Source organism: Neovison vison, chromosome 1, assembly GCF_020171115.1.
Source record: "Neovison vison isolate M4711 chromosome 1, ASM_NN_V1, whole genome shotgun sequence".
Classification (NCBI taxonomy): domain Eukaryota; kingdom Metazoa; phylum Chordata; class Mammalia; order Carnivora; family Mustelidae; genus Neogale; species Neogale vison.
The window spans coordinates 176739792-176754784 of record NC_058091.1 but is presented as its reverse complement, the minus strand read 5'-3'; the positions used below and the strand labels follow the sequence as shown (position 1 = coordinate 176754784).

At 36.3% G+C, this 14993-nt stretch overlaps 1 long non-coding RNA gene across 1 annotated transcript in view; it reads left to right on the top strand.

The window, feature by feature from the left end:
* LOC122916336 overlaps positions 1 to 14993 on the top strand; it is a 178356-nt gene that overhangs the window by 37590 nt on the left and 125773 nt on the right. The window contains exon 2 of the long non-coding RNA XR_006386165.1: positions 86 to 158. This is a non-coding gene — a long non-coding RNA (uncharacterized LOC122916336). The remainder of the gene's footprint in view (positions 1 to 85; positions 159 to 14993) is intronic.

Here is a 14993-nt window from a genome sequence, read left to right as displayed (position 1 = left end):
CAAATGGGGAATAGTCCCACAGAAATTAATATTATCTGTGAAGAAATCCCAAATGCAAAATCTTACCTGCTGTTTAATTATTTAGGGGCAGAAATAAGAATCAGAGAAAAAGGAGACAGAGCTTCTCAAGATGAGAATAATGGCCATCTAAGATTTTGGTAAGTAAATAATAGACTTTCATGGGGTTTTCATGAAAGCCTTATTTTCATGTTGCTTCTTAATTTTCCATTTCTGTGGTTGTGGGAAGAGTTGGGTATGGGTAGAAACTGTACAAATAACCAAGGTTGTATAATTGGATAGGTTCTAAATAAGTAGTTTGGTAGAATTTGAAAGTCCTCAGGGGGGTCATTGAAAATGCTTTTGATGTAAAGCAGTCTAAAAAAAATCGGTGAATTAGAGAATTGAGGGAAGCCCACAGGCAATGTTATGTATGATTTAAGAGATTTAGAAATGTATTGAACATCATGAAGTTTAGAGATTACTCCACTGAACCATGTAATATTTGAAACTTGTTAAAAGTTTTTGCTGAGATTTGACTTGAGGAGTGTGAGATTGTCTTTTGTGCTCTAGAAAATCTATTAGTGTCTATAATTTAGAAATTAATGCTTAATAATTATTATGTACATATGTTTTTAAAAAGCATCTATTTCCTTAGAATAAGCTGAGATGGAATAGAAAAACTCACTCTGCTGTTTGGAACAGGATGTTTATGAATCTGATGTAAATTGCTAATAGTAATACTCTGAAAAGATCAAAATTTAACAGTAGTTTTGTTTAATAAGGCAGTTGTCTTTCTGCATTTTAGGAATTTCATTTTTCTGTTTATAGTCTACTTATGATAAAATAAAGAAAGAGATGTGTTTGGTGCAAAAAGTGATTGTATTAAAGCACAGGGACAAAACCTGTCACTGCACTGGGAGCTGCACTGGGGTCATGAGGAGTGGCTGATTATATACTTTCAAGCTTTAGAGGGTTAGGGATAGCATAAGTCTCCAAGAAATTTTGGAAGCAAGGTCTCCAGGACCTTGAGGCAGCCAGCTATTGTTAGGAAAATGTCATTGATTACTGTCTAATAAAATCTTAGTCATGAGACCCTTTAGATGTGTATTGTTGGGTTATATTGGATGATTACCAACATATATCTTGGGGGGGTTTAGAGATCAAGGGGTTTAGAGATCAAATTTCCAAAAGAATTTTTTTAAAGACTTATTAATTTATTTGAGAGGGGAGGACAGAGAGAGAAGAGGAGAGAGAGAGAGAGAGAATCTCAAGCAGACTCCCTGTTAAGCACAGAGCCGGAGAGAGGGCTCAAACTCACAACCCTGAGATGAGGACCCTAAGCTGAAATCAAGAGTTGGACACTAAACGGCCTCAGCCAACCAGGCACTCCCAAAGGGATTTGTATGTGTTAAAGGAGACTTACAGGATCTTGGAGGTCAGGATACTGTTAAGCTAAGATCACCTTTTGCTCTTAGCTAAGTATTAACATCTAGGCAGCTGAGTTCCTAGAGGAATGTCACTCTCACTGTTTCAAGGACTTGTCGATGGACTGTAGGTAATGAGGAAATTTAATTTTTTTCTTTTGCTTTTGTTTCCCAATCAGTGAGACTCATTGTATTCCTGCTTGTTCATTCTTGACCTTCTCTTTTTGTATAATATGTATAGATTTCCTGCCTTTGTACCTCTCCTAAAATTTGTGGTTGCCTCAAGTGTCCCAAATGTTAGAGAAAAATATTACATAATCTCTAAATCAATTCACCTTTCTAATATATTTTAAGAAAGAAATATGAAAAAATGAAAGCAAATAACCATGAATATGTACAATATATACAATGAAGGAATAGATGGTAATTGAAAACTCCTTTGTATCAACTGCCTTTCAGAAGTTTTTCAGATGTATATATATTATTATTCAGTTCCTCCAAAGAAACTGCAATGATTTTAAGAAATGAGCTTTTTGATTGTGTATCTTCTCCCTTTTTTTCTCCGTATGCATTGGTGTTTGGGGAATTCGTAAACAATCTACTGAAATTTTAGAACAGTGATCTTCGTTATATTCAGTGATCACTGTGGAAAAAATTTAGATTCTCAATTTTTCATCTTTTTTTCTATTTATAACAATTAAAAATAATTGTGAAAAATGAAATAGCATCTTCTTGACACATTTTGGTTTCTAGATGTGTTTTTTTGACATACTACAAACAGTACTACTTGGGCTTAGACCATAAAGCATTTGTAGTTGTAAAATATGAATGATAAAACCAAACATACATCAATGTGAATGGTATGCTGTATTTGTTAATGGTAAAATTTCAACCACTAACAAATATTTCAAACCTTCTTAGTGATTTCTTTTTAGGCTTAAAATAAGATATAGTTGTTTCACTGCATTGATAGTAAAGAAGACTTGAAATTCTATTAAAATATACTTTAAAATGAAAAGTTTGGGGGTGCCTGCGTGGTTCAGTCAGTGACTCATCTGGCTCTGATTTTGGCTCCGGTCATGATCTCAGGGTCGTGAGATTGAGCTCGGTGTTGCTCTGAAAGGTCAGCATGAAGTTTGCTTATTATTCTCTCCCCCTTCCTCTCCCTCTTCCTGCACCCCTGCTCATACTTGTGCATGCGTGTGCGTTCTCCCTCGCAAATAAATAAATAAATAAATACTCTTTAAAAAATAAAATAAATGAAATGTTTAGTGACATTAGCATTGGCATTTTTCTATATGCAACATTAAATACCACTTTATCAATAAAACAATGAAAATGTATATGTAATAATACATACATCATGATAAACAATGTGCCTCTTTATCTCCTTTTTAACCTATGTAAAAAATACACACACATTATATGTATATATATCTCATGAGAAAAAAATGTACCTCCGAAACTGCTTTTAAATTATATTCTTATACACTATTCATTTATTATTCAAAACTCAATTATGAAAACTGTTGTTTTGAACTGTTGTTGAACTGTTGTTCAAAAAACAATTATGAAAACTGTTGTGACAGGATGATGTTCAGTTTTTCCTTTAACCTCTGCAATCATTAAAAGAATGCATTTATAGTGAATTGACTGCAAATAGCATAATTGTGTTTATATAAATGCCTGCATTGCAATTAAGCTGATCTAAGGACCATAAAACATTAGATCCTTCCTTTCTTTTTTTTTTTTTTAAGATTTTATTTATTCACTTGACAGAGAGAGATCACAAGTAGGCAGAAAGGCAGGCAAAGAGAGAGAGGGGAAAACTGAGCGGAGAGCCCAGCCTGGGGCTCCATCCCAGGACCCTGAGATCATGGCATGAGCTGAAGGCAGAGGCTTTAACCCACTGAGCCACTCAGGTGCCCTCCTGTAGTCCTTTATTAGCAGGAAAGGATGTAGATAGATTTCTTTCCTTCACTTACATTTTGTATTTGTTTTTGTTTTTTTTTTTAAGATTTTTATTTATTTAACAGTCAGACCACAAGTAGGCAGAGAGGCAGGCAGAGAGAGAGAAGGAAGCAGGCTCCCCGCTGAGCAGAGAGCCGGATGTGGGGCTCGATCCCAAGACCCTGAGATCATGACCTGAGCCGAAGGTAGAGGCTTTAACCCACTGAGCCACCCAGGCACCCCCACATTTTGTATTTGAATGACACCAAGCAGTATTCCAGAAGTTTTTATATCTATAGAATAATATTTACCAAATATGCCATTTGGCATATTTGGTAAATATTATTTGTGAAATATTATTATTTGTGTAAATATTATTTGTGAAAAATATCAGTATTAGAACAGAATCTATTTATTTACTTATTGTTAATTCCCTTACTGAATTCCTAAAACACATGGGACTGTATTAAGTAATAAGAGTAGTGTTAGAAAAAGATACTACCTATACTCTCAAAGAGCTCTTAGTCCAAGAGACGAAATGGATAGACAACAAGAGTTGTAATGATACAGTGTGATAGGAGTTATGGGAGAGACATGCCCAGGATACTATAAGAGCACAGGCAGGACACAGTAGAGCAGTTTGGGAAACTTCTAGGAAGAGATGTTGATTGAGTGTATGCTAATAAATAAAGAGGCAGGCAATCGACAGGAGGCAAGAACATTTCTAACATTTACAAAAGTATGAAGGCAAGAGAGAGCATGATATGCTAGAAGAAAAAGTTCCCTTTCAAAGTACAGACACACGGCAGCTGAGGTTCTGAGAGACTAAATAACTTGATCAAGGTCAAAGAGCTAATTAATGGCAGAGGGAAGATTATTACAAAGTTTTTAATTTTTAATTTAAAGAATTTTAATTCTAGTGCAGTTAGCATACAATGTTCTAATATCTTCAGGGGTAGAATACAGTGATCAATAATTGCATATATTACTCAGTGCTTATCAAGATAAGTATACTGTGTATTCTTAATCCCCTTCACCTATTTTACCCATCTCCCCACCCACCTCTCCTCTGGTAACCAATGGTTTATTCTCTAGTCTAGTCTATTTTTTGCTTTGTGTCTCTTTTTTCCCCCTTTGTTCATTTATTTTGTTTCTTAAATATCACATATGAGTGAAATGATATGGCATTTGTCTTTCTTTCACTGTCTTATCTCACTTAGCATTAAACTCTTTAGATCCATCCATATTGTGGCAAATGGCAAGGTTTCATTCTTTTTTATGTCTGAATAACATTCCATCGTGGTGTGTGTGTGTGTGTGTGTGTGTGTGTGTGTCTGTGTGTGTGTACCATATCCTTATGTGTTCAGCTGTCCATGGCACTTGGGCTACTTCTATAATTTGGCTATTGTAAATAATGCTGCAATAAAATTAAGGGTGCATATATCCCTTTGAATTCGTACTTTTGCATTCTTTTGGTAAATACCCAGTAGTGCATTTACTGGATCATATGGTAGTTCTATTTAAAATTTTTTTCAGGAACCTCATTTCTGTCTTCCACGGTGGCAGCTCCAGTTTGTATTCTTACCAGCAGTACAGAAAGTTCCTTTTTCTCCACATCCTCACCAGCACTTGTCGTTTTCTTGAGGTTTTAATTTTAGCCATACTGATGGGGTGTGAAGTGATTTGCATTTCCCTGATAATGTCCAATGTTGAGCATGTTTTCATGTGTCTGTTGGCCATCTGTATGTCTTCTTTGGAGAAATGAGAAATGTCTGTTCATGTCTTCTGCCCAATTTTAATTAGATTATTTGGTTTTGTGGGGTTTGTTTGGGGTTTTTTTTTTTTGGTATTGAGTTATGTAAATTCTTTATATATTTTGAATATTAACCCTGACTTGCATATGTCATTTGCAAATATCTTCTCCCATTCAGTAGGTTGTCTTTTAATTTTGGTGGTTTTTGTAGTTTTTGTTGTTGTTGTCTTGTTTTGCTATGCAGAAACTTTTTATTTTGATGTAGGTCCCATGGTTTCTTTTGCATTTTGTTTCCCTTGCCTTAGGAATGTAGAAAGATGTTAAAACCAATGTCTGGGAAATTACTGCTTGTGTTCTCTTCTGGGAGTTTTATGGTTTCAGGTCTCACATTTATGTCCTTAATCCATTACAAGTTTATTTTGGTATAGGGTGTAAGAAAGTGGTCCAGTTTCAGTCTTTAGCATGTAGCTGTCTGGTTTTCTTAACACCATTTGTTGGAGAGACTGTCTTTTTTGCAATGCATATTCATTCACTTGTCAAAGATTAATTGACCATATAATTGTATTTTGTTTTGTTTTGATAAATATCCCAGGCAAAGAGTTTTTATTTAAATTTCTATTTGTGGATTTCAAATCCCACAGCTCCAAAGAGTATAGTGACTTCTGTGATTTCATAAGTCCAATATGGTTCCCACATCTTTGTTCAGTTTTGGAGACCACTTTCTTTAAACTTTTCTTGCCAATATCTTTTTATGTGAGATATAATCGACATAAAATAAAGCCTCAACTCTGCTGAGGGTCTACCGAAAATGACCCGTTTGGATTGGGAAGTTGAAATAAGGTTGGGCTAGAAGTAAGTCTCACTGGTATTTGAGGCCTGAGAAAGAACAAGCTAGGTCACAGAAGTTTTGCATATGTTTAAGTGATTTCTGTATAATGCACTTCAGCAAAAAAGGGCTAAGAATATATTAACAAAGTTGTTGATAACGGCAGTCCTCCTGACAGAATGTGTGCTACCATTTAAATATTCTGTGGTTCTTACTTTAGACTTAAACAGACCTCGTGTATTGTTAGAGAATTGGAAAGAAGGGGTGCCGCTGTATAACATACTTGATAGCCTTAGTGAGATTTGGTAAGTAATACAGATAGTGTGATAGAACATTACGAGTGAAGTAGAGTAGGACATAAAAAGGGTCTTCAAATTCAAGTCACATTAATTTATATCATGAATGTCCTACAGTGGTATATCTCATTTTAATATAAATTAATATACTAATGAAGCTGTTTTTAAATTATACCTGTATACCAGGCACTTTTAGGTCTCTGGATATACAAAGGAAAAAACCATTTTCTGCCTTAGAGGAGCTTACTGTGGAGTGAAGGATGTTTATGGTAGTAACAATGACCTTTCTTAAAGGTCATTCTCCAATGACTACAAAACTTACCCATGCCTCTCTTTATAATAAATTCTATGAATTTTAAAAACTTTTTATTAACTTGTGAAATATGTTCAAATATGTTTATTGACTACCTACTATACATGCCAAGTGTTTTATAAAATGTTAGAAATACTACGTAAGATTTAGTTCTTGCTTTCAAGAAATGTTTAGTCATGTGTGATACATTATAGAGCCAAATGCATGCCAATTTTAAAATTTATTAATAACTGAACCTAAATTAGTCAGAGAAAGGAAGAAAAGATTATGCAGAGTCTTGCTCTTATCTTCTCTATCCTTTTTTGCGCTTTTTTTTTTTTAAAGATTTTATTTATTTATTTGTCAGAGAGAGAGGGAGAGAGAGCAAGCACAGGCAGAGGCAGAGGGAGAAGCAGGCTCCCTGCCGAGCAAGGAGCCTGATGTGGGACTCGATCCCAGGACGCTGGGATCATGACCTGAGCCAAAGGCAGCTGCTTAACCAACTGAGCCACCCAGGTGTCCCTTTTTTGCGCTCTTGAGTGCTGTTTTGGTTTTCTTTTTTGATGTTTGTGTGAGGGTCGATTAGTTTTGGTTAGATTAGTGCCTCAATTAGGATAGAAACTGAATTTGATGAACTTAAAAAAAAGAAAGGGAATTTATAGGAAGGATAATGCATTACTCATAATCTAAGGTGGTGAGTTCAACCACAAGCTATCACGAGAGAAGAGAAACCCACTCTAGTTACAGTGACCTCAGTAGTGAGGACTCATGGTCATGTGCCTTGTAAGTATCTCAGTTCTCTGAGTTTTCTGCCATTATGTAACTCCACCCCGTAGTTACATTCCTGAGAGAGAATCTGATTGTTCTGCTGTGAGTTGTGGGCCCATACCTTGGATAAGGGACAAAGCAGCAGCATGATTTATACTTCTGTAAAGTATAGAACCACGTGGAACAGAGGAGTGGTTTTCGAAGGGGTGAATGGGATGCTATAGCTAAAGGCAGGATAAGAGAGGCTGGGCAGGTAAGAGCAGTGTTTTTCACAGTGGAGAAATGCATGGCCCCTTTTAAAGGAAAAAAAAATGATCACATCCTTCAGTATTGTTTAAAATTATTTTTCTTCATCTCTATTTTTCAATAGTTTTTAAGTGTTGAAGATTTTTTCTTTTTTTTTTTTTCTTTTTTTTTCTTTTTTAAAAAAGATTTTATTTATTTATTGGGGGTGGGGAGCACAAGCAGGGTAGAAGGGGAGAGGAAGAGGGACAGGAAGAAGCAGATTCCCCACTGAGAAGGGACTCCCCTTCCCATCCTGGGACCCTGAGATCAAGACCTGAGCCAAAGGCAGATGCTTAATGGACTGAGTCACACAGACCCCCTCTTCTCAGTTCTCTTTTTTTTTTTTTTTTTTTTTCCAATTTATTTATTTTCAGAAAAACAGTATTCATTATTTTTTCACCACACCAGTGCTCCATGCAAGCCGTGCCCTCCACAATACCCACCACCTGGTACCCCAACCTCCCACCCCCCCGCCACTTCAAACCCCTCAGATTGTTTTTCAGAGTCCATAGTCTCTCATGGTTCATCTCCCCTTCCAATTTACCCAAAAGCACATACCCTCCCCAATGTCCATAACCCTACCCCCCTTCTCCCAACCCCCCTCCCCCCAGCAACCCACAGTTTGTTTCGTGAGATTAAGAGTCACTTATGGTTTGTCTCCCTCCCTATCCCATCTTGTTTCATGGATTCTTCTCCTACCCACTTAAGCCCCCATGTTGCATCACCACTTCCTCATATCAGGGAGATCATATGATAGTTGTCTTTATTGATGAGTATACTAGTCTTTCATATAAGGTTGTTGAATGAGGAAGAGTTGAAAAATGGTGAAAAATTTTTGTTTCTCTGTTTAAAACAACCTAAAAAATTACATGTGACCATGTAGTAACACTGTATTTACCCCTCCCTAATGTGCTGTCAATTCATGGCTGGTGGTAGAGAGTGGTTCCTCATAATGTCCATACAACCTTTCCCCCTATAATCTCCAAAATAATCTTACCAGATTATGAAAAGAGAACATAAAATTTTATTTAAAAAATTGCTTCACTGTGACAGATGATGTTGTTTGCTAAAACTGAATCATTGCTCAAAATATAAATATGAAACCAGCTGCTACAAGGCAGGTTCTTTTAAGTTTGGCATGCCTTTATCACCACATGCTCAGGAATAACTCAAAAGTCCTTTCACTTGCCTTCATTGAAACAGTTTTATAACCATTGTTTGGAAAGTGTTCAGTGATATCCATCTAACCTTTGTGTGATGTGAATATATTATTGGTAGATTTAGTTCACATCTGTGCTTTTGTCATTAGCCTCAACAAGTCAGTAAACTGTTAGGTTTCAGTAGGATGGGAAAGACAGAGGCAACAGGTCTGAGATGATGAAGGGATACTCAAATAGAGGCAGATATCCAGAATGTGCTCATGTATACAATTTTAGATTATTATTAAAATAAACACATGAAATTTAAAAAATATCCTCAATAGAACCCCCATACCCTAATTGGGAAACACTGCATTGGGAGCCTGGTTATAGAGCCAGATGAAGGATGGCAGGAGAAGAAAGATAATCAGCATGGTCGGGATATGGTCCATATCTCTGCCAGCTTTTCTCTCTCTTCCTCACTTGGACACAGCAGTCATTAGTGAATGCAAACAGCCCTGATTAAGTTTCCTTCTTTTCTTATAGAGGTTTTTATTAGGTGGCTTGGAATGGGAGAAACCATGTATTTTACAAGATGATTTATTATATGGTATTTATTGACACAGATGGGGAAAGCACTACTTCTCCAAACAAAATAGACTTTCATTCATTTGTAAGAGAAGGTAGTTATTTGCTCTAGGTCCTGCTTCATACTTGAATGGTACTCAAATGACTGTTGCTAATAAAAATTATTTTAAATTAGAACTTTGTATAAATTAGCATTTTGACCCAAAGTCATAGAGCACCCATTTCCTCATTAGTAAATATACTCCCCTCTTTGCAAGACTGTTGAATGTAGAAGAATGAGAAAGGGTTACATATGAAGGAAATGAAATCAGTATCCTTAGGAAATACCTGCACAACTATGTTCATTGCAGCATTATTCATAGTAGTCAAGATATTGGTACAACCTAAAAGAATGGATAAAGAATGTTACATGTATGTACGGGCACGCGTGCACGTGCACACACACACACACACAGGAGTATTAATAAGCCATAAAAAGGAGGGAAATCTTCCATCATTTGTGATAACATGGATGAACCTGGAAGGCATTATGCTAGGTTAAATAAGTTAGACAAGGAAAGATAAATACTACATGGTATCACCTATATGTGTCATCTAAAAATCAAAACAAAAACAAACAAACAAACAAAACCCCCTGCTGATTTCATAGAAACTAAAATAGAATGGTGGTTTCCAGGGGCTGTAGGGATGATGAAATGGGAAGATATAGGTCAAAGGGTACAAACTTCTAGCTACGAGAATATGTTCCGAAGATCTAATGTACAGCATGATAGCTAGTTAATAACACAGTATTGTATGCTTGAAAGTTGCTTAGAGAGATCTTAAGCATTCTCACTATATGGAAAAACAAAAAAAGTATGTGAGGTGATGGATTCGTTAATTATCTTAATCTTGGTAATCATTCCACAATGCATATGTATATCAGATCATCACATTATCCACCTTAAATATATACATTTGTCATTCATTCCTCAATTAAGTTGGGGAAGAGAAAGAAAACTGCTTGCCTAATTTTTCTTTCTGAGGCAACATGAAAAATTACTAACTACTGTAATACTGGGTTTCTCTTTATCTGGCCAGTGATGCCATCAGTTGTTGGTGAAGGAACACGTTGCCCATAATCTACATTAGCTTCCATCCAGGCCACTCCAAAGGGACATAGAGTTTAAATAAAAATAATACACCTCGAAAAAAAAAAATAATACACTTCGTATGAAATTACAGCTTAAAAACAAGTCCTCTAGCTATACAATATAGCTCTCACCATGTTGCTGTATTTCTATATAGAAATTCTGGAGCTGCTGTGGATAGGTAGAGCTGCTGACACATTGTTGACTCTCAAGAAAACCTAGCTTAATGGATTTGACATGGGGAGACCCCCCAGATGTAGCAAGCATTCCATGTTGCTAAAACAACTGGCCTTTTAGCAGACTGGTAGATTTCCATGTGGAAAAGTCTAGTACACATACGTGGGGAAAAGAGAGTTTAATAGACTCTGAAAGGAATTTGTACTGTACAAATGTGAAATAAACTGTAGTGTAAACATGATAAACATAAAAATCAATCTGTTTAAAGTGATTATCAAGGTTTAAGAGCTTCTCTTTAATGAAATGGCAGAAAATGTAAACATCATTTATTTTCATTTAGACAAGATTTTATACTGACCTGAAGTCAGAGTTAATAATCCCAGTCTTTCAAATGTCAGTTTTTACATTAGTTTTTATACATGTATACAAAAGCATTCACTTAATGATTTTTCTAATCAACTAGATTAAACATTTACCAAACAGTAACTGCACAGATTTGTGCAAGGTGCTGTTGGGGAGACGAGGGTGAGTAAAGCATGAAGGCTGCAGATAAGATGAACCACACATCATCATGACACATTACTGCACTGCACAGTCCGTTTGAGAGTAATTCTAGTAAAAGGAGCACAAAAAAAATGCATATAGAAGGTGAGAAGTGTGTGTGTGGGGAGGGGGGGATTGCTACACCCCAGGTGCTGGCAATACAGAATTAAAACAGAGACCATTCTTTGCCTTCATGGCACTTGCTATCTTGTAACAGAAACAATTGCGCAAGTAATTATGCAAAAATTTAATTAATTATGCATGCTCTAAGAACAACAAAGGAGAAACAGATGTCAGGAATGTATGAAACTAAGGTCCTAACCTGTCCTGCGTTTTCAACAGAAGCTTTCCTGAGGAGATGGGATTTGAACAGAGACCTTAAGGATGCTGGACGGAATTGGCAAGGAATTTGCTTCTGACATTGTTGAGGAGGCGGACCATAGGAAAGGAAGCATCTTGGGCAGTGGATACAATGGACTTGGCAAGAGAAGTAGGGGTTCGCAGGACAGATCCAAGAGAGCCATCTGATTGTTTGGCTTGTGGGATGGTTTGAAGGGGAGCAATGGGAAAAAGTATGGGAGAAGTTGGGGTCAGATTAGAGTATGGACTTGAATCCCTCTTAAATACTTATCAAGGTACGTGGCCTTTGTTTTGGAGGCTTTCAGGAAATATGGAAGTCACGTGAGCAGGGGATATAACCAAAAGCAGGACATGGGAAGAGTACTCTCTCAGGAACCCGCACAGTGCATTTGTGCAAGGAAGAATCAAAGTCAGAGAAGGTGCAGTGGAGTCTGTTACTGGTCCAGAGAGCAGTCTGAAGGAGAACAACTCTAGGGGGAAGATGGCAGGAGGGCTAGGCTTAGATGGAAGGGTGATAAAACCAGCAAAAGTGACTTCAGGGCTTTGAATTTGGATGGTTCTTTGGTGCTAGTGTCAGAATTAGAGGACATGCCAGAAAAGAGTAAATTTTTACTTAGACATGCATGTGATTTATGAACTTCATCCAGTAAATACTTATTTTTAAGGGAAGTAGTTTCATCTAATAGGTGTAGATGGGATAGGCACATTTGTGTGACACATTTCCTTCAATACAAATACAGAAAGAAACTTGTTTTTCTGTAAATGTGCTTATTTGAATGTAATATAAATTTTCTTAGTTTAGAAATCACATTCATTTTTAACTTTTCTCCTTTTTCTCCCCTTGTTAACACTGTGTAGTTTGATGAGGTAGGGAAGAAACACATAAAAGGCTGCTTCTATTGTAATTCCTGCCACTTAGCCAGCATTCTAATGGCTATCAGCTGGGGAGAGGCTTGGCAGCTGATTTAATAGTGTGAGTCACAGGGCAAGGCTGGAGCCAGGTAACTTGACTATCCCTTTAATGAGGCATGGTCATGCACATTTGCAGTAGATTCTTTTTTCTCTTTCCAGGAGCTTGATTTGTAACCCCAATCAATTTCTGAGTGTTTATCTAATTGATTTAAAAAGAAGAAAAGATCAGCTAATCCCATTCCTGCCTAGAATAACCAGCTACATTGAAATAATTCCAGCTCTTTAAAAAAAATTTTTTTTTATATTTGTACAACTTAACGAAGAATGGCTTGCTAGTCCACAATTGCTTTTCATTTGTTCATTCTTAGCAGTCTGATTATACTGCATTCTACTCTGCAGTATGGAAAGAGTCAATATCTTCACTCAATCTGCATTCACATTTTATCTTTTATCTTAGTTATTGGATGGGTGAATGCTTTGCTGGACAGTTCTAGGTCTTATCCTAAAGCTGGTCCGGAAAATAGATTTGATTCTGATCTTTTGGGGATGGGAGGAATGTTTTAAGGGGAGGAACTGGATATTTTCTCATTTCCAGCATGCCTCATTTCCCCTATAAGAATACATAACCCTAGTTTTACCTTGGGCAGCTGTTAGCTCACTCGGGGTGGATGTGTGAGACCAAATAATCAAAGATGCTCTCTTGGCTATTTAGGAGTGCATCTTCTTCTTTATTTTTAAAATTTAAGTATGATTGTTACACAATGTTATATTAGTTTCAGGTGCAGAATAGTGATTTGACAAATTGATACATGATGCTGTGTTTACCACAAATGTAGTTACTGTCTGTCACATTACAATGCTGCTATAATATCATTGACTATATTCCATATGCTGTGCCCTTTGGTCCCATGATTTATCCGTTCCGTAACTGAAAGGCTGTATCTCCCACTCCCCTTCCCTCATTTTACCCACCTGACACCATCAGTTTGTTCTGTGTGTTTGTCTGTCTGATTCTGCCTTTTGTTTTTTGTTCATTCTTTCTAAGATTCCACACATGAATGAAGTTATAGGGTATTTGTCTCTTTCCGTCTGACTTATTTCACTTAGCATAATACCCTCTGGGTCCATTCATGTTGTTGCAAATGGCAGGATGTTGTCCTTTTTTATGACTGTATAATACCCCAAATCTTCATTATCCATTTGTGTATTGATGGAAACTCAGGTGAATTCTCCCAGATAGCTAAGGAAGAGTTAATGCCTATCTCCCCAGACTATTCAAAAAATAGAAGGGGAAGGAAAGCTTCCAAATAAATTCTAAGAGACGAATGTTACCCCGATACCAAACTAAAAAAAGACCTTGAGGAAAGAAAACTATAGACCAATATCCCTGGTTAACATAGATGCCAAAATTCTCAAGAAAATATTAACCACATTCAACAATACATTAGAAGGGTCATTCACCATGATCAAGTGAGATTTAGTTCAGAGATGCAAGGATGGTTCAGTATTTACGTATCAAACATCACATCAGTAAAATGAAGGGTGAAAATCATTTTATCTTAAGAGAAGCAAAAAAAGCATTTGGCAAAAATCAACATCCATTGAAGATAAAGATTCTCATCAAGGTGTGGTTAGAGAGAATATACCTCAACATAATAAAGGCCATATATGACAAATCCGTAGCTAACATCATACTCAGTGGTGAAAACAAAGCTTTTCCTCAAAGTTCAGAAACAAGACAGGGAAAGCATCTTTTTGAATCTTTTGCAGAAAAAAATACAACTGTTGTAATTAATTGGAGTTCTTGGGTCTGTTTTATACTCACAATAAACCTGCTTTTAAATTGAGACTTCCTTTCTTTCATGTGTTGACAGCGGTAGAAAGACTTAAACCAGCTGAATAACCTAAAGCATACATTTTTATCTTTCCATTTTGAAGATGACATGGATGAAATCATTTATGATTTGAAAAGAATAGGAAAAAGTTAAAAAGAAAAAAAAATGTTCAGTCCTTACTATGCATGAACTTGAACCTGTATCTCTCCACTTCCCTCTGTGGTATTTATTTGCTTTCTCTGTAAACTCAGTGTAATGATCATGCTTCACTTGATTGAAGATACACCTTTATGAAAATTTACTTTAAAGGCAACATTTGACAGACATAGAGTTTTCCCTCCATAAGAATTCTTCCAACACTCCTGATGATAACATTTTATAAAAGGAGAAGTTCAAAATATGAAATGTTAAGGAGAATTTCCACAGACTGGAAATCTGCTGAAAGATCTTTTGGCAAAAAGCGTATTAGCATTAAGTGATTTTCAGAGATCTACAGTTGGATTGGGACTTGGGTAAAAAATAAAATGATATGTTCAGTCTAGTAAGGATGACGAGGGTAAGTGTAAACTCCATGTATTTCCAAGCATTGGATTTTGGCTTATTTTTCTCTGTGCAATATGGTAAAGGAATGGATTTTATTTTACTCTTGGATATTCCATAAGAAAATGGATTTCTCTAAAATGTAGGCAGAGTGTGATGAAAGAATATGCTCAAT